Source organism: Mustela nivalis (assembly GCF_964662115.1).
Source record: "Mustela nivalis genome assembly, chromosome: 3".
Lineage (NCBI taxonomy): Eukaryota > Metazoa > Chordata > Mammalia > Carnivora > Mustelidae > Mustela > Mustela nivalis.
In genome coordinates, this window is record NC_139022.1 from 81,980,377 (window position 1) to 82,005,126 (window position 24,750).

The following is a 24,750-nucleotide window of genomic DNA, read 5'->3' on the forward strand; positions in this document are numbered from 1 at the left end:
CGCCTGTGCTCCCGCTTCCAAATACGATCATATGTGGGACTGGGGGAAGAGTGGGGAAGCTGCGCTGCGGACACGCGGGCATGAGTGATTAATTAAAGGGAAACCACATCCGACAAGAAAAGAGTTTTCTGAAAGAAGCCGAGTCTGAGAGGAGCTCCCGACCCTGCAGCTGTGGCCCAGACAGATCCACCAGCTGCCAGGCCCTCCCCACGCAGCAGAGGACACGCGCTGGGGCCTGCTGCTCTAGATGAGAGGCTCTGGCTTGTGAAAACGGTGTGCCTTAAAACAAAACAAAACAAAGAACTCAAGGTTAGATGTTTTTCCGGTTAAGGCCTGTAACTGAGTGAAGTGGCTGGGGTGACCTCTGGGCTTCTCACTGGATCACTGTGGCCACCTGGGTTCTCCACAGGGGCGTTAGACTTAGTACCCACCCCACAGGGATCAGCTAAACTCACTCCTGGTTCTGAGTCCATACAGCAGAAACCCAGTTTAGCAAGCCAAGCACAGCCAGTTTTGACTCTAGACATTACTGCAATGGAGACAAAGATTTTATATCAGTAAGTTTACTAGGCCAGCAAAACGCGCGCTTGCTCACATTTTTCTTTCCTTCCATCCCTACGATTTTGGGAAAATCCTATGAGAGCAACGTTTCTAACAGATAGAGAAAGAATGCTATTTGCTGAATATCTATTTTCATTATTTATTAAAATATCCTCAGCCTGTTGAGGATTAAATACAAAATACAGCTTAAAACTGTAGGTACCTTTCTAAATTTTTCTAATTATAGGTTTCTGATAATTTCCTTGGCCAGAGGACAGTTGGGAAGATTCTAAACAAGGAAAAGTGTTGTGTTCCTTTGCCATATAAGGATGACTCCCCCCCCCCCTCCTCCCCAGAAAGTCAGGAAATTTAAAAGCCTTAATTGCAAAGTACTGGGCCCTCTTCCTTGCATTGCAATGGTGAAGTTCTCTGAATCTGCAGACTCCATCACATTTTTTTTTCCATGCGAGACCTCAGGTTTAGAGGCAATCAGTGCTTTATTTATTTGTTCTAGAAGTCGGTGCGTGTAATATTCTGATGACAGCAAGGGAGACCTTCCTGCTCCTTTCTGGTGATTCCGAAATCCTCCCTCTTCTCTCTCCGGCTGCTTAATCAGGCTGCCCTAAAGAGAAGCTTTTGGTTGAGGGTATTGTTTTGGTTTTGAGATTTAATACTGCTTACACTTTATTACACCACACTGGTTTCAACAACATATAAAAGCTATGATATTTAATATTCAGTTTCAGAACCTTGGCCAAAAGATGAGATTATTTGACGAAGAAACTACAACTGATGCTGAGGAAAATAAGAATTTCCGTCGAATCTACACTTCCTCGAAATTTTAACACTTTTGCTTAAGCGGCGGTGTGGGCGCGTTTCCCCGGTGGGCTCAAAATACGCGAGACAATCCGAGAAAGGAGGTGTGAAAATGACGTAATACGTCTGAGTTTCCGCGCCGGCGTTTCGGCGTTACTCAGTTGGCTACGCCTTCAGGGCGCGCCGGGAGCGCGGTGCGGGGGGCGGGCGATTGGGCCTGGCGGGCTGCGGCGAGGCGGGTGGTCGCCTCCTGGAGCGCGGGAGAACTTTAACCCGCCCAGTTCGGAGTTGAGAATTGCTAGCGCCCCTCCCCGGGCTTGAGAAGAGGGAGAGCAGGGAAGGACAGTGAAGGACTCGGTGCCTAATCTTGAGTTTTACGATACATTCATTTAGGGGTTCGAAACATACTAGTTTTGCTCCACAAGTCGCCGCCAGGGCGGCCACCGAACCCCTCCGACCCCCGTGGAGGCCAGCTAGTGCTACGTTGCGCGGGGTCCGCGTGGACGCGCCACTTGAACAGTGGGGACAATCCGCGTCATCACGAATGTCCTCCCGCTTAGGGCTTTTTTGGAAAGTCTCTCTCGAAGGTCTGAGTGGGGAGACCCGGGCGTAAAGGCCTCCAGCCAGGAGGCAGGGGTTCCCCCCACAACCACCCCTTGTGACCCCATGAGAGCGCTACGCTGACCAGTGCCCGGAGGTCTGTGAGCACCGCGTGGGAGGCCGCGTCCAGCAGTCTCGGTCTCCCAGCGCGGGTCAGGACCGGCTGCAGTTGCTCTTGTGCCCTACGAGTCGCGGCGAGAAGGGCGCAATGTCAAGATCGTTCTTCCAGCCGAGCCGGCGAGCCAGGGCCTGCTCCCGCCTCCCGCTGGGGAGGCGCCGGGCCCAGCTCGCTTCAGGGCCCTGCTGAGGGCGCGTTTCTCGGGATTCGCGCCGCACGGTCGGCCTGGGGGTTGGGAGAGAGGGCAGCAAACAAGATCTTTCTCTGGATGGGAAGCTCCAGTTCGCGCCAAAGCGGGTCGGGTAAACAGGTCGCGCGAACGTTCCATGGAACTGGAAGCCCCGGGGACATTGCTGGCAACCTCCTACGCCTACCAAACGGGGTGAGTTACAGTTTTAGAGCAAATCTCAAGTCTAGCGGTTTAGCTGATGAACTCAGCTTCTACTTTTAAGAAGCAAATAAAAATTCAGATGGAAAAGGCTAAAGGAGTCCCCCTCTTTCTCCAAAGAGCTGCGCACACCCGGTCCTTCACACTGCCTGGCACTACTACAGCGATGAAACGTTTCTTTTGTGGGTTAGGTTAGAATAAATATCAACCAAAGCTATAAAAAAAAATTAGAGGTATTTTTGCCACTGCCCTTCTGCACATTTTATGTTTGTGGGTGGTATCTATCAGTCTGTACATAGAGGCATATATATATTTGCTAGAGTGCATACTGTGGGCTCAAATTTGCATTCTAAAACTCAGCAAAAATAGTTGTGGATCCCATCACATGTGCTATGCTTGAGCATGCTGGCCTTCCCAAAGACCAATCAAAACGCTGTTTTCTTTTATTTAGAATCTCCAAAACAGGAACAAACTGTGCTTTTAGATGAAGCTACTCTACATGTGAAAAAATGATGTGCATACTAGTATTCACAATGAGATGTTTAAAATTCATTTATTTCTCTAAGCTGACTCCAGGGTACTGGGGGTAGGGTTAGGTTTGTCTTCTTGCAGGGGCCTTTAGGCCAAGTCAGTTCTTGGCTCCTAGAGTAGTGCCTGATACTGTAAAACACTACATTTAGACAGATTTACACAGAACAGAAGCTTTACTCTCACTCTTCAAATTCCAGCAGAACAGCATAAGGGGTTTTCCTATGTTCCAGACAGCCTGACTGTTTTTCCAGATTAAATGTTTGAGCCTTAGCCTATGGCAGCTCAACTAGAATCATGACATTATTGAGCACAGAAATGAGATGTGTTATCAGGTATATATGTGTGTGTGTGTGTGTGTGTGTGTGTCCACATTGTGGAACAAAGATATTTTTAAAGATACAGGTACAATAACCTTGATGAAACAGTATATATATATATATATATATATATATATATATATGTATATGTATATGTATATATGTATATACATATATATATGATAAAAACTTGGAAATGAGATATACGTGTAAGAAAGACATGTTTTGTGTGTAGTCCTTCACTTGAAACTGTCTTCACACATTTTTTCCCCCTAAACAATATTTTTATGAAGGCAAGCAATGGGGAAAGATAGTATCAAGATTATTTTTCCAGATGCCTTCTGAGTGAAACTGATTTCTTTGTACTGAGGCAGGATGATTTTCCTCTAACTTGAAAGTAAGTGACTACTATTGACATTGGTAGAAAAGCCACTCAGAAAACTACTTTCCCCCCTCTGCTAATGAAAAGTATATTGTATTTCAACCAAATGAACCCCAGAATTCTTTAACTGGACTGCCAGGTATATCACCATTAATTAATAGAATGTAAGTGCTATTTTGGGAGATGGGAAGCTCCTCTGGTAGGTCCTGGGTGTGCAGAGTTATGCTTATAACAACACAGATACACTTCAGGACACAAACTGTGAGGGAATATTCAAGTCAAATACATATGTACATTTTGCAAAAGCAAAAGATATTTGCATTATCAGAGTTAGAACAGAGACTAGACTAAAAATAATGCTCCCTACTGCTACATCAATTCATAGCTGGTAAGATCATTTAGAACTTTTCTTCCATATACATTTAGTTGCATGTGTATGAGGTTTGGTGCAACTATGACATGTACCTCCAAAGCACCCAAGAAACCTGAAATAGTTAAGTTAGCCCCTAGATCTCTCTTCCCTTACAGGTCTTGCTTATGGAGAATAGTGGAAAGTACAATGTTCTGAGTTAAACAAATATTTAATTTGCTCCATGTCCAAGGCAAATCAAATTTCAGGCCAACATATGGGCTCCAGCTTAGGGCTGGAGACATAGTCCCCAGTTGGGCCGGGGGTGAATGATCTATGTGGTCATTGTCGGAGGTTTTTGCTGGGCTAAAAAGATTCTGGGTTATCTACCTTCCCAAGGAATGGGGAGAGACTTGAGTTCTTCATTCTAGGACCCATCTTGGGTTAAAGTTCCCTGAAGCAGGCCCAGAATGGTTGATGCATATTTATTTATTTTTTTAAAAGATTTTATTTATTTATTTGACAGAGATGACAAGTAAGCAGAGAGGCAGACAGAGAAAGTGGGGGAAGCAGGCTCCCTGCTGAGCAGAGAGCCCGATGAGGGGGTTTGATCCCACAACCCTGGGATCATGACCTGAGCCGAAGGCAGAGGCTTTAACCCACTGAGCCACTCAGGTACCCCCGGTTGATGCATATTTAGAATTTAGCTTCTTATTTGTCTGACTGAGTTCCTTTAGGTCAGGCACAATGATTTTACTGAATTAGGGTTCCCCATACTTAGCACCGTGCCTGGACATGGTAAATACTTGATATGGATCAGGTAAGTCACTTCAATTTTTCAGTTCCTGGGAGAGAAGCTCTCCTTCATCAGGGTCTTTGGGTCTTTAGGGGCCTCCAGAACATCTAGATACATGCTCTGCTATCATAGCTATGAGCCACACGTGACCACGTGTGCTTGGAATGTGGCTCGTCCAATGGAGATATAGTGTAAGTGTAAAATACTTATTAGATTTTGAAGACTTAAGATGAAAAAAAAAAAGAATACAAGGTATCTCATTAACAATTGTTGTATTGATTCTATAATGCTATAAAACTTTAGGTATATTGTGGTAATTAAAACAGAGTTGTGGTAGACTACTTTTAAGATGATTCCCAATAACCTATACATGTAATTCCCTCCCCAAGAATGTAAACTGGACATAACAGGTCAATGCTAACAAATGAAAAATAGCAGGAATGATAGAATATAACTTCTAAGATGAGATTTCAAAATCTACAAAACACAGCTTCTATCTCGGATGCTCTTTCTCCCCTACATTAGCTTGTTCCCTCTCTTCTGTTTAGAGCCCTCTCACCAATAACGGACATGCTGAAGATGCCAAATGGAGATGAGAGGCCCTGGAGGATGAGAAGTCACATGGAGGAGAACTGAGGCATGTTGGCCAATAGCCAGCACCAAAGGCTGGCCATGTGAGTAACACTTTTTGGAAACAGACCCTCTGGCCCCAGTCAGTGTAGCCCAGCCAATAGTATGACTGCCAACCCAGGAGTAACCCTAAGCCAGAAATGATCCAGCTAAATCACCGATGCACAGCAACTCTAAGATAGTAAATGTCTGTTTCAAGCTAAGTTTGGGAGTAACTTGTTATACAGCAATAAATAACCAATACACAATTGTGAAAATTAATTTCAGTTTTTACTTTTTACAGTGTGGCTCTCTAGGTGGCTTATTCGGTTGAGTGTCTGACTCTTGATTTTGGTTCAGGTCACAATCTCAGGGTTGTGAGATCAAGCCTGTGTGGAGCCTTAACATTCTGTCTCTCGGGGTGCCTGGGTGGCTCAGTGGGTTAAAGCCACTGCCTTCAGCTCAGGTCATGATCCCAGGGTCCTGGGATTGAGCCCCACATTGGGCTTTCTGCTCTGCGGGGAGCGAGCCTGCTTCCTCCTCTCTCTCTGTCTGCCTCTCTGCCTACTTGTGATCTCTGTCAAATAAATAAATTAAAAAAAAAAAAAGATTCTGTCTCTCCTTCTCCCTCTGCCCCCCCCCCATTAGTGCTCTCGTTTTCTCTTTCTCTCCCTCCCACTCTTTAAAAAAGCAATGTGACTACCAGAAAATTTTAAATAGCATGTGTGGCTCACATTGTATTTCTTTTGGACAACACTGGTCTCTGTGGCTCAGATGGGAGACAAGTGCTTTATGTTTAATTTAGGACTCTAGGGAGCTGGACTCTAATTTATGATCTAGAAAACCATGAACTATTTAGGTGTAAATCTTACAAAATATGTTAAAATCTATAACCCCTTAGCTAAACCAATTTGTGATATTTCCTTATTAAACAACTGTGGATTGAGAGTCAAGAGTTACTCTATTTCCAGAGATTCTCTGTATCCAGAGAAGTGGATACACTTAGGAAACTGTATTTCTCTGTATCCAGAGAAACTACGTTAATGTCCCCTCCAGCTCTAATATTTTGATTCAGCAACTGCTCACTTCAGCATTTTCTTGCTACCAGGGAGCAATGGTGATGCTGGTGATTCCAAGTTCAGCATTTCTTGTGGTATCCAACCAACATCAGCCCTTCTACTCTTTGAAATAGCAGAGTGTGGCAAGTGGATCAATATAAGTAGACAATTTGAGACAAAGGAGCAGTCTCCAGCACACCCCCTAATTGCTCCCACAGTCCTCTGCGCCCCTCCACAGCCTTTCCTGGAATCCTTACGTCTCTGGTCATCATCACTCCTGACTTCAACAACACAGAAAACTGTGTTTTCATTTAGGAGTTTTGTAGCTAAGCTGGGAGTTGGGAAGAAATGAAGAACTTAGCTTTCTATTTATTTGTATTTGCAGAACCACAGAGAGCCAAGGTGATAATTAGAAAAACATTTTAGAAAACTGTATTTTCTATTGGATTGTATTTTTCTAATACAGTGACAAGTTCTTATAAGTTTTCAATGGCTAAACATATCAATTTCTATCTTTTGACCAGACGGCCACTCATCTGAGTCTCTTTTGCTCTGACTGTACAGATAATTATGGAATAAGAGCACGTTACAAAATGAACATCATCTTTTGTGCTTTTCTTCTACAGTTAAGTAAGAAATTCTCTCCTGTCTTAAAGACACTTTATTTTGACAGCATGATTGCAGATATAATTAATACATAGCACTTCGAAGGGGAATGATTTTTGTAGTTACATTTTGACCAAAAATAGATGGTCTTTTAAAAGGCTATCACTGATGGTTCCAGTCACTTAAAGGTGACCCCTGGTGAATGTTGTTGAAAATATTCCAACTTTGGATTTATTGGGTGATTAAGTGTAGGGCAAGTACTGGCTATACAGGCCATCATTCCATAAACAGTAGTGGATAGTGGCTGCTCTGAAAATTTGTATCAAAAAGCCGTACAGGTTACTAGTGTATAAATCAGCATTACTTTAGCAGCTGACAGGTATTCTTTTATTATATTCATTTCTATGGGATCTTTAATTTCCAAATTTTTATAACACTATTTTCATGGATTTTAGATTTTCCTTTGGAGATGAATTTTAATCCTATGAGGGAATGGTAAAGTGATGTCACTGATACTGAGACAATTAAAAATCAGGGCTTTATGTTAAGTGATGATTTCAATTCTAGATTTTGGTTTTCAATTTTCTAAATCTACATAATTTTTTCCTAAAAAATTGTTAATGTTCTTCTAAGTACACAAAAGAAAATCAGCCATTTCAGATGATACCAAAGCTTTTCCAAGTTTTCAAAATAACGGGATTAGAATCGTGTGTGTGCTATTCTGTTTTCCATAGGCACTGACCCAGACATTGCTTCACAGAACTAAGCAAGTTGGCTTTCCAAAACATACTTAACAGATGCTTCTGATAACTTTCTGAAACAAGTCATGAACAGCACAGTATGTTAGAGTGGGCTTATTTAAATGAAGGTCTAGGAAGTGATGGTTCTTGGTTTTTCACTTTTATTCTCATTTTAAAGCCAATTTTCTGTTCTTTAACATTTAATATTAAGCAATATCCATCCAACTCTTGGAGAGTTTATATTTTTTCACATTTTCAGGCACAACATAAATTTTTTTTTTTAAATAAAGAAACCTATTACTTTACCAGAGAAATTCTATTACTTTCTTTAGGAAATGATGATTTACATTATAAGGGTTTAGAACCTGGAATTTTTTATCTTCTACTCTTAGAAATCAATCAAACCATTTTCAGGCCTTTGTCTCCTCTTTAATCCTCCTCCTTCTCAACCCTTCGACCTCCTTATCCACCCACTAGACCATCTCCCATCCTTCCCAAGCCACACACAATCTCGTTATTCTTCATTCTCTCTAACTCTCTCTCTCTGAGCCAGACCCTCTACCTTTGGTGATTGTGCATCTTGAGCAGACCTGTTCCAGTTCCTGAGCCTTAGCCTAATTCAGCCTCTGGTGAATAATCCTGTTCCTTCCCCCACCACCCCCAACCACATTCAGCAGCGTGATAGGATGCTCTTCCTCTCTACCTTGCCAGATGCCAAAGAGGACTCACAAGGAGCTTGCCAGACAGACCCAGCTTTAGCGAAGGAAAGTGCTTGCAAAGCAAGGAAAGGAAAAAGCAGTTCTTCTGAGGACTTAAATTAATGTTAAAAAGAAGGAAAAGAGTTGACAAGCAGTTTTCAGGGTATGCATGATGCTTCCAGTTGTCTTTCTGAAAGCCTTGCCTGCTGGTGCCCCAGTGGCCCCAAGGCACTCCCACATAATTTGCTGTCACTGGCCATGCAAATATTTTTTGAAATTGCAATTCAAACCCAGACTCACAAACAGGTGCCTTTGAGTGCAATCAGGATAAAATACACATGTGGCTATTATTCTCTTGCTTTGAAAAGGTGATGAAGGGCATAAGGGACTATCAGGCGAGGCCATCCCATCCTTGGGTAAATTGCCATGAGCCCCTGTGTGGATCCAGACCCTCCCTTTGTTTGAGATCCAGTATGTGATCCTGCAGATGACTGACAAGGGCAGACTTGTAACAACATTATTTCAGGAGGATAATAACCAGCCATCATAAATTCCTTTTTTAATAGTTTATTGCAGGTTGTAGGCTCTTAACCATGACTTTATTTTACAACACCAAAGAAAGTAGTAGTTCCTTTTTGCTGCTGGTCTCTAAAACCACTGTAAGACATTATAGTACCCTCAGAGAAAACCTGGCCTTTCATGAAATGAATCATAAATAGCTGAGTTAAGAGAACGACTGTTAAAGAGGAAAAGCGAGGAAGGAAAGAGAAAAAGAAATATCTGTCTGAGATACAAAAGAAATGATCTGGGAGCTCCTTCCTATACAAATAAAATTGGAACCCAACTTTCATAGCCACACTTACTTAACCTTACTTCCCTGGGTGATAAAGGAAATTGAACAAAGAAATCTCTAAAGGCTTTAACCGTAACTATGTAGGAAAATGAAAATGAGTTAGGGAGTAGCTCATTCTGAGATTTGAACGAGGAGTGCCTGGTTCCGTTTCATTTTGTGTTCTGTTGGGGGTACACCATTTCATGGCTAATTCCTTGCAGTGAAAGAGAGACATTACAGTTTTCATTAAAAATCTAATGTTTTCTCAGGATTTTTACATCTTGACTTCAAAGCATGCTGCAAGAAGTCTTCACCACTGTGAGATCTTATAGTTTCAGACCACACAGTAGTACCTGTGCTGTCAGTGGCCATCACGAAATGGAAAATAACTTTAAAGATATTGAATTAGAGGAGATAGTTTATAAGAGCATGTATATCTCTTTTTTTTTTTTCCTTTAAAAATCTTTTGGCTTTCTTTGGAAAAATATAGAAGAGAAGCCCTGAAGTATCTTTTTGAAAAACAATTCTTGTGAAACACACATAGAGTTAAAGCCATGCAAGTCAGGTACATATGTGACTAATCGTATTTTTGATATATCTCTCTGCCTAATCATTAACTTGAAATGCCATATAAGAATTTGTAATCCACAGTAAATTATTTCACAGAAATAATTTAAGAGGGCTGCTAATGTGAAACATTCTAGTTTCCACCAGCAGTTTGCTGCCAAATGTTGTGGGAAAAAAAAGGAATCCCAGATATAAGTTGACATAAATTATAGTGAATATAAATCTCTAATGATCAAGTGGCAGTTAGAGATTATTGCATTTAGAAAATAGGGAAAAAACATATTATACACCATAAAGTCTTTCCAGGGTCCATTTTACATATTAGGAAACTGGATCTTTAAAAATCCTCTCAAAGCCTTTTAATTTCTTTGTTTAATGCCCTAGACTCAGTGTTGTACTTTTCAAAATATATTGTAATAGTTGAGTTTATTGAGCATAGGAAATAGAGGGGGAAATCATATTTTAATTACCAGAGAGACTGCCTAAGCTCTGTTTAAAATGTTAGAAAATTTTAGCTTTCAAACTAAAACCTTTCACTTTTTTTCAAATGTTCTTCTCATAGTATCCTTTTTGCAGAAAAAAATCAGAATAACTCCAAATGATAATTATCCAAGTAATAGTTAAGAGAGGTTCCCCCCCCCTTTCAGATTCCTAGGTTTTCTGCAAAGCTGGAAACATTTGAGTGGAAATAATGTTCAGATTATAAAAAGCAGCAGCACATGAGTGAAATCAGGCAGAATTGGCCTGACAGGGGGTCAGAAAAAAGAAACAGTGACATGCAGCCACTCAAATGGCAACATTATTCAGGTAGAAATCCATAATTAGCTGAATTTTATTGAGTTTAAAGGATTACATAAAGCACAGAAGGAAAATAGTAAGTCTGGTTGAGAAAATTAATGCCCTTTCCAAATCTTCATCCTTTCCTTCAAGATGTGACTCCAAAGAAAGACAATTACGTCAAAGAAGGTTAGAGGCCTAATTCTGAACATTGCCTTTTAAGCACATTCTAGAGACCTATTAGACATCATGTAAACTGTAGACAGCAGTGTTTCTACCACCCCAATACTAAACATCTGTACGCCAGCTTCTTGAGAGCAGAAATGGAGACATATGCATTTAACATATTCCAAGAGTATAGTCACAAGGGAAAATCTACCTTTCACCATATATGGCCATTGTGCAACTCTATCCAAGAACTCAATGTAGATATTTATGTAATATCTCCACTCCTTCTCCCTGCAGGTTGGCAAAGGTTTAAGGAAATTCTTTGGGGAGGCCCCTGCAAAGTCATTCTTCTAAAATGTGAATGGTGTTGATGGAAAAATCTGAAGTGCTCTTTTGAGCATGAATTGGACTATCACCACGTGGGTATGTCAGAGAATTTCTTATCAATCTTTCTAAAAATATCAATAAGTATAAAACTTACAGTTGTGATGCTACTAGACATTTCATTTGTGGCAGAGTTTTTTGCTTGCTTTGTTTGCTCTTGGTAAGGTGTGATCTTGGCCCATTTGTTTGGGGAATATCTTACTATGCACTCAGATTCTAGTAATGGAAAAGAAGAGCTATGGGATAAGGTGAACACTGGGTGGCATTTTCTAAGTCAATTTAAGTGACTTTGGGAAATTGTCCCACATGACTAGCTTAACACCTTGCTGATTATTAAGGAGAGGAAATACAAATAAAGGGCAGAGCTTCAATAATGGTATTCCAAAGGAGACAGAGTGTTAGAAAGGACACAAATTTTTTCACAAGTGTAATTTGCTTAATTAAATCAGTATAAAATGAGCATGCTTGAGTACAGGGTATTTAATGAACATAGAGCAGGTGTGATAATGCAGTTATATAACTATGATATTTTACCACAGAACTTTATTATTTATTTTTAAAAGGTTTTATTAATGTATTTATTAAAGATTTTATTTATTTATTTGACAGAGAGAGAGATCACAAGTAGGTAGAGAGGCAGGCAGAGAGAGAGGGGGAAGCAGGCTCCCTGCTGAGCAGAGACCCCCCCGCTCTCCCAAGTGGGGCTCAATCCCAGGACCCTGAGATCATGACCTGAGCCAAAGGCAGATGCTTAACCGACCAGGCCACCCATGCACCCTTAGTACAGAACTTTAATGGCACATCAGAAAGGCATGTCAGAAAGACTGAATTCTAATTCTACTTTGCTCTTTACTGGCTTTCTGACTGTGGCTAACTTCCTCATCAGAAAGAAATGGAGATGATCATACTGTACATCCTTACCTCACAGTTCCTATGAACATCAAATAAGAGAACAAATACAAAATTGCTTTGAAAACTGTTAAACACTCAGAAGCACAAGATACTATTATTACCATATTCTCTACCACCCTGCAATAATAGAATGCCATTTTCATGTCACTGCTAATGGAGGACTCCCACTGGGTTTTCTTTTGAAAAATCAAAAGAAGGCCATTGCTGCTCCCTGGAAGGGGCCCTCGGAGTATGGAGGAAGGGCCCTGCTGGCTCAGTGAGCATCACCCACTGCTCTGGATGGACACTCTGTGTCCAGGGTGCTTTCCAGGAGGAGGGGCAGCATTCTTGTGCCCACAGAGAGAACATAGCTCTGCAAATCGTCTTCTACCTGCCTCCCACATAGGTTAATATCAAAAATCCTCTCAAACTTCCGACATCAGAATATATGTTCTGATGATAGAAAAGTTTCAAAATGCCATCGCTGCCTGGCCTAATCTCTCTTTATCCAACAGTAGTACATTTACTGCTTCTCTACTCTGCTCACCCTTCCTGCAAAATATATTATATATTATATATATAAAATGTGTTCAGTAAATTGCTTCCTAGTAGTGGTTTTAACCACAGGGTTCTAGGGGCGGAGTGGGGGAAGGCCTTAAAAATGTTAATTATCTGGAGCATAGAGCTTAACATTCTGGACTCCAAGATGGTATTTAAGCCTATTTAGATTTTCTCCAAATTCTTTAAGGCTAATGCAACTTCTGAATGTATCTAGTAATCTCTAATTATTTGTGGAAATGGTAGATGTGAGAAGACCAGATTAAATCCACAGATAATCCCAAAATCTCATTTTAGCCAACAGTGTGGCTCTTTTCCCACCAAGCCCAGCACTCGAAGGACCATTAAGAAGAGCTGAGTGGAGTTTCAAGCTCCCTATTCTCCTGACCACCCTCTGATGGAGAAGTTAAGGAATCAGCCAAACTGCTGGAAAAGAAGCCAGGAGAAAGGAAACTGAAAAATCAGGAGCCTGGGCCATGGCCAAGGTAGAAAAGCAGATGCTGAGGAGCTGAAAGGCCCTGGAGCCTAGCATAAAGGAGCAACCCACAGAGCCACACCCTGGGAGCACTGGGTTTCCAGGAGTAAGGGCCGTGCTGTTTGGTGGTGCTGCCACACTCAGACCATGCTGTCTGCCCAGTGTGACCAGCTGTGTGTTCATCCAGGGTGAACAAGACAAAGCTATAATCAGAAGCCTGCTTTCCTGGCTCATAGTAAGAAGGACCAGGCAGTGGATTGATCCAAGTGCTCTCTCCTCACTTGAACAGAATTTGCTAACAGGATGAGGAAAGGAAGAGGAAACAAAGACTGTTTTTAGGACCATTTTGTAAATCCCACTGGCTTGCATTTTATTGGTTTCTCCTCTTGCTGCTTTCTGGTTTTTCTAATACAGTGGCTTATTAAGGTCATAACAGCAATGTCTCACTATCTTTTTGAACCCAGGTGTAGTTTGTTTTTTAAGATTTTATTTATTAGAGAGAGAAAAAGAGAGAGCAGTAGGAGGTGGAGGGGCAGAGGGAGATGGGTAGGGACACGCTGACTACTCCTGGTGAGTGCAGAGCCTGAGAAGGGGCTCCATCCCAGGACACTGTAATCTTGACCTCAGCAGCCACTTAACTGCTTAACCCGAATGAACCACCCAGCCACCCCCTAGGTGTAATTTTAATGAACATAAAAGTTGTACATGGTCTATATAAGGGTTATCTGAAATTTCAAAATAAATATCAGTGAAACAAATCAGTGCAAGTCATTTTAGAATAATGTTTTCTAGCAGATGAAACATTGTATGAAGTAGTTTAATGTCTACTAGGTAAAACACACACACACACACACACACACACACACACACACAGTTTGATTTTTGATAGCCTCATCTCCTTCCCCCTTTTCCTGGGCCATTTCCGTTTATGTTGGGTTCTCTCCACATAACTTTTGGAGAGTTTTGGTTCAGATGTGTCAGGAATTAAATTTGGAAGCAGGAAGAGGAGAAGTGGAGACAATTTGATGAAGGGAAGAGAGCCCGTTTACTGTAAAGTTTTGGGGTGGGATGATGGAAATCTGTGGAAGTCTGTACTATACTAAGAGATAAAAGACCAGCGTGGAGGAGCTACGGTTGGCAAAAACAGAACAAGGAGGGGTGACCAGTCAATTAGATGTGAAAAGCTGGCTCCTGAATTTCAACTCTGAACCACAGAGCTCAGGATTAGCATAACTGAGTCATGTTCAGAATTATGTCCCCTCGGCCCACGCCACCTCCGGGACTCCATATCGTCAACCCGAAAGTAATGCCCAGCGCCAGAGGCTGGGAGGGCGGATGTGGACCTTGGCAAAGAAGGCACGCAAGGACCTTCCCCACGGAGGCTACCGTGATTGCCCCTGGCTCTCGTTGGCTGCTGGGCCCCTCGGCCCGCACAGTTCTCCCGCTCCCGAGCGTCCCTCGCGCTGGCCGGGCAGCGGCCGGAAGGAGGGGTGCATCTAGAGCCGCTGCGGGGTATAGCCGGGTGTGTAGGCGCCTGACGGCGGGGGGTCTGGGGGGTCTCGCGCCGAGCTCTCCCCGAGGGGCGGTTTCCGAGCTCCCCGCTCACCAGCGGCCCGGCCGCCCGAGCCCCCGCCTCCCCTCATCCTCACCCGCGCGCCCCTGGCTCCTCCGCCACTGTTCTTAGTCCTTCTTTCCTGCCCCCCTGCGGCCATCGGGGGGAAAGCAGCACGACCTCTCGGTCGTGGCTGCCAGGGCCGCCAGCACTGCCACTTCGGCAGTGGGTACCTGGGTCCTGCGTGGATGCGCTGCGCTTGGGTGGGAAGGAAGGGCTGCTATTCGAGGGGGGACAGGGGTGATGCCGCAACATGGGGCATGGGGCGATGTCCCATGCCGCGCCTGTGGGGAGGATGGCAGGGACACACTTTTCACAAGGCCAGGGCTGGCTGCTTCCTTACAATGACTTGATGAGCCTCTGAAGGGTGGGGACAGTCTCCAGTGTGGACGGAGAAGGAGGAGTGTGAGGGTTTCGCAGCCTGGGGTTTAAGGCCACGCGAGTAACTTGTAGCCACCACCTTTGCAGATCAGGGCTTAGGTGTTTACTGCATTTGAAGTCCCCCTTTGGCTGTCTGCTGGCCCAGAGAGAGTCACAAATGAGGTCCACATTCTGGTAATCGGTGGGTGCCCCCACCTTTCACTTAGCTAATGCAGCCAGTGAGGTGATGGCTGCCAGAAAATGTTTCCTATTCAACATTTCTCTCACAAAGACAAATAATGATGATAATGATGATGAGTCTAAACATGGTGAACTTCCTGTCGGGGCTTCCCTTACCCACCCTGGTTCCTCACTTAGGAATAAGACTTGAGTAACAAAGATTAGTTGGAGACCTATTGTCCTTTGTACGTCCCAGGTTTCTGCTTGTTCAGTGTCCTGTGTCAGGTGAAATTATTCATGAGGCTCTGAACAGAGTTGATACGTCTTACTCCTTCCTCCTAGAAATTCCAAGTGGATTTAAATCACTCCCTGGTTGCTGCAGAGGGTCTGTGTTTTATGGGAGTTCTCTAGTGAGCTTTGAAGTATTTGCTTACCAAGTCTGTTTCTCAGCTTGCAGCTCCTGAATGAATTACCCAGCCCTTCTCTCTGCTGCCACTCCCCCTGCCCCCTCAAGTGTGAACTGTGGAGATGTTCTCTAGACAATAGCTTGGAATGTGAGCTCAGGGACTGATCAGTCAATTGCCAGTCCTGGGACACCCATTTGCTACATGCTTGACTGAGAGATTTCAAATGTCTTGTGGAACATGCAGGGAATGGGGGCCGTTGGACCTTATTCTGTGCACAGATTTATCCCTTTCTCACAGGATCACTTAACTAGTTTCACCATTTAGTATCTCGAGCCTGTCGCCTTGTCAGGAAAATGGCCGTTAGCATACGCATACTTTACTCATACTCCGACTTTAGAGAGCGCATTACAAGCCTCATGTTGAAAACATCTTGGAGCTTCTGTGAGGATTGCCACTTGCCAGAGGTTAGTGTTAATTGATGTCAGGCAGGTCTGTTGCAAAGACTGTAGACTTTTATTTATTTTTTGTTTGTATAAGGGCTAGAGAGGGTAAAGAGAAAATGGGCAGCTAAGGCCCTTAGGGGAGCCAGGCGGCATTTTGCATGACCTGCCAAGCTACTTTAAAAAGCACTGTCATCCAGCCTTCTGGAGGATTAGGATGGGACATGGCTAGGTTGTGTGTTTCAGGGTCTGTGCTTATTGTCCCTATGCTTAATGTGTCACTAAAATCACCATTTCTCTCATTCACACAATGTGTTCAAAAGGTAATTAAAGACTTCCAAGGAGGTTCATGAGCAGAGACGCCCCTGCTGGAGTGGAGATTGGTCACATTCTTATGTTTTACCTCACCAGGGGCCTCAGCTGCATAAGGATTCCTTGATTCTCCTGCTGGGCTTTCCCAGGAAAGGGCAAGGGCTTTGTGACACTCTTCTTATTTAGAGTTTTACCAGAACAACATCATCAACAACAACAGAAAGTAAAACAAACAAGAAATCAAATATACGAAAGCATAGACATCTGGCAAGTTTACAAAGCGCAGATTTCTTACCCTAAAATAATTAAAGCCTGTCAGACTTCGCTGATGCTGCCTCTGGCTGGGCTCATAGCTCCGGATTCCTTGTCACCCACATCACTGCTGATTCATCAGAGGAAGGAGTTCCTGCCACTCTGCTCCCTGGTCTTCTTCAGGGACCTCAGCTTGGCTGGACTCCCACTTTTGAGCATTTCTCAGTTCGGAGTTGAGGTTCCTCTCTGCACCTCTTGGCATTCCCAAGATTTTCCAGAGCGGCAGGCAGGGAAGTTTGGGCCCTCACCTGTCACTCTCTACTTTCAGGCCCAGGCAGCAGGCCCCAGACCCACCCATCCAGAAGCCCGCCTACTTTGTATTCACCCCTCCCCTCCCCACCTCTCCCCAGCCAGCCAGCAACGCTGAAAACCACCTGTTTTGTGTTTTGAAAGCCTGGAAACACCCCATCCTCCACCCTTACAGACCTCCCACTGCGTTCCAGTTTCCTGTCCAAACTCCAGATTTAAGTTCTCAACTCAACTGAAGAACATAAGAGCTTGCTGCATATTCAGGCCTTTCCTTCCTGGAGCAGAAATACAAAAAAAAACACACAGGAGGAGTTGCCAAAGTTTCCCCTCTCAGGGGAAGAGTGGCCTTGTAAAGTTCAAGTCCTGACAGCCAGTTACAGGTCCTCAGACTTGTCAAGGTCATCTCTGCAGGCTACCATGTCACTGATTAGTCCCCTCAAATGTGCTAGAAACCATTTTACAAGCAAAAACTCTGCCTGTGCTATGGCATGTACTATGAAATCACAACCATCAATAAGCAGATGCACATAGACACCCAGAGGAAATGATGGAAGCTCCTGACTGGCAGTTTTTGAATGTTCTGGTGATACTAATTTGTTCAGTGATGTTTTTAGCTTTCTGCCAGCATTTGCTACCAGCTAAGTGGGAGCAGGTGTCAAAGACTGGAGGAAAACTTTTGGAAGATAAAAAACTAAGAAGTGACAAAGCTGTCCCCATGTAGTAGGCGAATGGTGGCCATCCAAAAGTTATTTCTTCTTCCCCAGAACCTGTGAATGTGTTGCCTTGCATAGCAAAAAGGACTTTGCAGATGAGATTAAGTTAATGACCTTGAGATGGGGAGATGGCCCTCCATGGACCAGTGAGATCACAAGTTTCTTTGATCTCAGAGCAGCCCAAAGTTTGGGCCCTCACCTGTCACTCTCTACTTTCAGGGCCAGGCAGCAGGCCCCAGACCTGCAGAGGTGCAGAGAGGAACCTCAACTCCAAACTGGGAAATGCTCAAAAGTGGGAGTCCAGCCAAGCTGAGGTCCCTGAAGAAGACCAGGGAGCAGAGTGGCAGGAACTCCTTCCTCTGATGAATCAGCAGTGATGTGGGTGACAAGGAATCCGGAGCTATGAGCCCAGCCAGAGGCAGCATCAGCGAAGTCTGACAGGGAGGAGGTAGGAACATCAGAGTCAGAGAAATATTTAAGATACTGAACTGCTGGCTTTGAAGATGGAGAAAGAGGCCAAAAGAATGCTGAAAGCCCCTAGAAGATGGAAAAGGAAAGGAATGGGTCAGCCTCCAGAGCCTCCGGAAGAAATGCAACTCACCCACATGTTGATTTTAGTCCAGTGAACCCCGTTTCAGACTTCTGACTTCCAGAACCCTAAGACAATAAATTTGTATTATTTTAAGTCACTAAGCTCATGGTCATTTGTTATAATGACAACAGGAAATCAGTAGTCTCCATTAACTAATTGTTTATGTGACTTGTGAATAGAATCCTCTCTTCTGGATTTGATGGGAACACTCTGGTACAAGACAAAGACAGCATTTCCATTCATTTGTTTCAAGAGCTGTCATCCGTCATTAACTTATCACCAACCCTAAGCCAGGTCCTGTGCTTAGTCACTGATAAACTAGCAAGAACTTTTTGTGCACTTGGTATTGTTAGGCACTTGGTAAAACTGAGGCTTGGTGTAGTTCCCACACCAGTGCCTCCCGGTGGAGAGAAAGGATACACCTTCTACTTTAGCGAATTCCAGAGTCCTTGTTATCTCCTCCAACCCTTTTTCTGCCCCTCTAAGCCACTGTTCTTCATCCCCAGGCTGTTCTGTCTATAGGAACGCTCACTCTCACACTGTCAGAGAACCGCCTTTTTCTGCCATTGAAGGTGGCAAACTGCCATCAATACTGCTGCTTGGAAAGCTCCTTTCAGTTGCCAATATGGTTTGGGTTGAACCTCCAGCCAGGGGCATAATCAGACATTGTTCATGTGCAAACTGGACTTGGCTCTATCAGTTTACAGGATAACGTCCATTTTCAAAGTCCCAGAGTGGGGAGATTGAGTAAATTGGGTAGTCCTCTTTCCTGACATGACCTTGGCTGTGCCACCAGCTTTATAAGCCCCACACATACTTGCAAGGGGTGAGGAGGGCACCAGCGAGTGACCTGGCTGATGGGCACTTGGTCTGGGTTCAGTGACTCTCAGCCTGACTGCATTCAAATAACCTCAGAAGCTAGAGAAACCTGTCAATGCCAGGTACTGCCCCAGGCAATTAAACCGTACTGTGTATGGTGGGGCCTGGGCATCAAGGTACAGGTCCACTCTAACGTGCAGTCAGGATCACTGAAGGATCCCTACCCAGTTGGGTTTTATCCCTTGCCAGAGCCTGCTGTCACTGTGAGGATTTCTCTGGGTGCATCTGCTCTGTGAAGCCAGTAACCGTGGTTGGTGTCTGAGCCCGAGGGTGTCTGTCAGGAGAGCAGGTAGACCCACATTCGTAGCACACTGCTTGGCTGTGAAAGCATATTAGGTATCTGCCTGGGAAGATGCTTTTTAGGGTGACCAGATATCTCCATTTGCCCAGGACTTTAGGGGAGATGGGGTGTTCCAGACATGAGACTTTAAGTCCTAAAAACAGGCAAGTTTCAGGGATTTTGAAAGTGAACTGGAAGTTTGAAGTCCACAGGAGCAAACTCTCGTGGTTGGGCGGTATGTTCCGGCATCAGAGGAAGGGTGTGTCTATGTGTGTGTGCGTGCCAAAGTGTGTGTGCACACGTGTGCATGTGTGGAAGTCTGTGAATATCACATGGGTGTGTGTGAGGAATTTGCCCATTAGTGTATGAGTGCAAGTACATGAGATAGAAGTGTGACTGAGTGTGTATGGACATGTGTATGAGTGAGAGTGTAGGCATTCTGGGGACAGGGGGCCTCACCAACCCACAGTCGCCCACTATAGTGGCTTCTAAAACATCTGAGCATGGGCCAAGGCAGCTGGCCCTGAGTCCTGCCAGAGAGCAGCTTAGAAAAAAATTTGCCCTGAGTGGTTCAGTGAGCTCAGGGGTAGAAATTGTACATTTATTTTGCTCTATGACAGTATAATTAGCTTTTCCTCTTGTGAGGAATGAAAGGGCAGTGTGCTTTCTGACAGCTGTGGGAGCTGCCTTCCTGCCTGGATAAATCTAGTATCCCCCGATATTGCTACACCTGTTTAAACAAGGAACAAAATAGATATTTATTTGAAGTTCAAGAGGCCATGTGAGCCATGGCCTAAATATAGGCCTGGATATAATTATAAAGATACTTAATTCTTTGTTCTGAAAGACTTTTGCAGCCTGCTGTTCTTGCAGAGGCTCTGGCCGTTTCCTTGAACACGTCCTTCTCAGAACAAGTAAAGGCAGGGGTGAGGAAGTCCAGTGGAAGGTAGGGTGCCAGTCTGGGGGAGCAAGGGAGAAATGATTCCCAGACCCTGTTGACCATCAGAACTATCAGGGAAGAGGCTGGGTAGAGATGTTGATCTCTGTGTTCTCTCCTAGAGATTCTTTCCTTGGGCTTGGAATGGAGGGCAGGAATCTGTATGTTTAAAGCTCCCCATGTGATTCTGATGATTACCCAAGTTTGGAAACCTCTGACCTAAGGCACTGGGGTGGGGGACTCTTTCCTGTGAAGAATTTCTGGGACTAGATCAGGAGTACTAATAATTGCCATTTCCTGGACATCCTTCACATGCAGGCATGCATCTTCATTCCCATTTTGCAGATGAGGCAATTGAGTTCTTTCCTTCATTTCTGTGCTGTACACCAGAGCCCTTCAGGGCAGGAGTTCATTCTGTGCTTTAGGTCATAGGCAATTTGAGACTTTGATGAAAGCAGTTCTCTTTACAAAGCAAAACTGCACATGCACAGAAGATTTTGCCCAGTTTTGGAGGGTTCCAGGGAAACTCCTGTGCTCTTAACCTCTGGTTAAGAATGTCCATCCTATGCAAGCACTCTGGAAAACAGTGTGGAGGTTCCTCAAAAAACTGAAAATAGAGGGGCGCCTGGGTGGCTCAGTTGGTTAAGCCACCACCTTCAGCTCAGGTCATGGTCTCGGGGTCCTGGGATCGAGTCCCACGTCAGGCTCTCTGCTCAGCAGGGAGCCTGCTTCCTCCTCTCTCTCTCTGCCTGCCTCTCTGCCTGCTTGGTGATCTCCCTCTGTCAAATAAATAAAATCTTTTAAAAAAATGAAAATAGAGCTACCCTATGACCCAGCGATTGCACTACTGGGTGTATATCCTAAAGATACAAACGTGGTGCTCCGAAGGGGCACGTGCACCCGAATGTTTATAGCAGCAATGTCCACAATAGCCAAACTATGGAAAGAACCTAGATGTCCATCAACAGATGAATGGATAAAGAAGAAGTGGTGTATATATACAAAGGAATACTATGCAGCCATCAAAAGAAATGAAATCTTGCCATTTGCGATGACGTGGATGGAACTAGAGGGTATTATTAATGAAATAAGTCAATTGGAGAAAGACAACTATCATATAATCTCCCTGATATGAGGAAGTTGAGATGCAATGTGGGGAGTTTGGGGGGTAGGAAAAGAAAAAAATGAAAGAAGATGGGATCGGGAGGGAGACAAACCATTAAAGACTCAATCTCAAAAAACAGACTGAGGGTTGCTGGGGGAAGGGGGACGGGAGAGGTTGGTGGGGTTATGGACATTGGGGAGGGTATGTGCTATGATGAGTGCTGTGAAATGTGTAAACCTGAAGATTCACAGACCTGTACCCCTGGGGATGAAAATACATTATATGTTTATTAAAAAACAAACAAACAACAACAAAAAAAAAGAATGTCCATCCTAAAGGACATCCCCTAAGGGAAGTCCACAGACAGGCACGATGAGCTTCATCCTCAGCAGGCTGAGTGAAGGCTTATGGGGCACTGTGGGACTTACGGTATTTCAGGGCACCTGGAGGGAAGCCATGGATCCAAGAACTGAGCATGAAACACAGGCTCTGCTTCCAGTTTAGTTGAAAAGACATGACTGTGCAGAGGTTCAAGGTAATATATTCCAAGCCCACTCAAGGGGTGCCCCTGAGCGCAGGGAGGTGAGACTGTGCACTGTAGCAAGGCTAAAAGGTGAGGAGGTGAGACTTTGGGGGAACCTGGTGTGAGCTCGCCGGAAGAAGCAGGAAGAAGTCTTGGCAGGGGGAGCTTAGTGATGCTGTGGGGGAGGAGGGGAGAAAGCCATACCAAGGCAGAAACAAAGAAAAACAAGCCATTAAAACAAAACAAAACAAAACAAAAAAATGATTCTGTGTGTTAAAAAATGACTCTCCTTCCCTGCCATTCCCCACCCAAAAAAAAGGGAGGAAGAAAGGAGGATAAGAGAAAAAGAGAAAGAAATGTTCAACAGAGTGATAGCATTTGTGAACATTTAAAAATGTTACACTGAACAATTAAACTACTTTAACACAAAATATAATGCTAGATAATTATGTCTTACAATTACAGAAAAATATAATTACAGAATAATTACATCATTTACCTAAAACACATTATATGGTTCCCCACAGATAACGTGGCCCAGAAACAGGAGACCTATGGTAGTCACATGGGAACCTGTGTTAGTTTGTCTCTGAGACTCTACGCATAGCCTCATTTGAAGATTATGGTCGGAAGTCTAAATCTGAAGCTCTTTGTGAAAATGAAGTTTGAGCCAAAGGCACTCCTGCCAGGTAACAGTCAATGACACAGTGTGCCTAAGGGTCTGTGCAGGGTAGAGTTGGGGAAATGGGTATGTCTGGATCCATTGGAGAAGGCTCTGAGGCCCCACTGTGTTTCCTCCTTTTCCCTGTAGGGGGAGCTGCTGCAATTTTGAGGGAAGGTGGAGTCCCAGTAGGGCAGAGGGAGAGGACTCAGGGTGTGGGAGAAGCTGGAGCCAGGCAGCAAGTGCAAAGAGGCAGATGCAAGGAGGAGAGCCCGGACAAGGGCCAGGGAAGGGCAGATTCCAAGAAAGCAGGGTCATCTTCCCCTTGAGGCCTGGGGAAGAGAGAGGAGGTAGAGAGGAGCTCTGATTTTGCCACAGGGTGACTGGAAAATGATGGCTCCACAGACAGAACCGGAATTCACAGGGCCTGAAATGTGAACACAAGTTCTGGCGGGAGGCAGGGAGGCTCACCCCCCAGGTTATCTCATTGGTGCCTCCCCCAGTAAGAGTATCCTGATACTTCCTTAAAACACAAATGCTGCAGGCAAGGCCCCCTGCTGGCCTGGTACTATGTTTCCTGAAGGGTGCCCAGATTCTGAGGAGCACTGCTTTTCTAGCTAGGGAGGGCCCTCTGTCTGCTCATAAGGTGAGATTTGGGTTCTTTAAATAGACAAGGCCTTTTAGCAACTGCAGGGCAAGATGCCTTGCAGATATTTGCAGAAAATTGTAATGACAATTAAACATATAAAAATGAACAGTAAAAAACAAACCAAGAGTGAATCTGTAGTTATGTGGAGGCAAAAATAGATGTGCAGGCCCAGAAGGGCTTCTACTCTTTGGTAGTAGCAGGGATTAACAGTGAAATATGCTTAAGAGAAAGGAGAAGTGTGGGGTTAACTATCTATTTCCCACAGTGGTTCAGTTCCGTACAGGGAACTATGAGTTTCAGAAATGCTCATTGCCACTGTCTGGGATAGTGAAATGATTTCTTAGACAAAGTAGTTTCCTGCTTCTGAATGCAATTTCTTTGCATAACAATGAGCTTACTGAACCCACCCAGAAATCATTACAAGATTTTTTTTAGCCCATTTTTAAAAATGATTGGAAACATGTGGAGAATCTGATTTCCCATGTTTAGACAAAGCTACATATGACCCCTTTTAAAGAATAATTGCAACATAAAGATACATTTAGCTCTATTCTCATTTGAAAGAACTCCTTGCAGGGACGTGTGACTAGTTCTAGACACTAAAATGTGAAATGTCTCCCCTCGCCAGATACTGAATCTGCTGATCCCATGATCTTGGACTTCCTGGCTTTCAGGCTGTAAGAAACAAATATTTGTTGCTGGTAACCCACCAAGTTTAAGGTAATTTTGTTATAGCAGCCAAAACAGACTCAGACAATGGATGTTTGTGTCATTTCTAGTTTCCAGGGCTGTGGCTGACACCCTTTCAGTATCTTTTTGTGCTCATGCATGAGAGATTCTTCAGAGTACATAACAAGAAGTGGAATTACTGGGTCACAGAGGATATCGATTTTCAGAACTGCTTGGTATTGCCAAATGATTCTTAAAGAGGCTGTACAAGGTATACTGAAGGCAGCTATTTTTAGAGCTTACATTTTACTCTCATATCTTTGCCCTGGGTCCTCATGCAGACAATGTTATGCACTCACCTTTAGAAATCTTCTAAACTAACCACTCTTATCTACATAGTTGCGTGTTATGACACTTTAAAGATTTTTTAAAAAGACATATTCATTGCAAAAAATTAAAACGGTTCATAAAAGTGTTCATAAAAGGTAATAATCACCTGATATCCTAGCACTCAAAGAAAACCACTATTGCCATTTTGATGAATATCTTTCCAAACATTTCTGGTGCAAATGGATATGTGTGCAAAGTTGCATAAATGGAATCTGGCAGGCTAGTTTATTCCCTGCCTTTTCATTCAATAGTCAATTATGAACACCTTGAGATAGTTGTC

The 24,750-nt window shown here is 43.9% G+C and overlaps 1 long non-coding RNA gene across 2 annotated transcripts; it reads left to right on the top strand.

Annotated features, from left to right (window-relative positions):
• Positions 1–1,522: 1,522 nt before the first annotated feature.
• Positions 1,523–24,257, top strand: LOC309861763. 2 transcript variants are annotated; one of them, XR_014310185.1, is made up of 6 exons: positions 1,523–2,456; positions 5,386–5,511; positions 8,562–8,711; positions 11,190–11,315; positions 22,629–22,790; positions 24,040–24,257. It is a non-coding gene; the product is annotated as an uncharacterized lncRNA (long non-coding RNA). The 2 variants fall into 2 exon arrangements; XR_014310186.1 differs by lacking the exon at positions 8,562–8,711.
• The last annotated feature ends 493 nt before the right edge of the window (positions 24,258–24,750 follow it).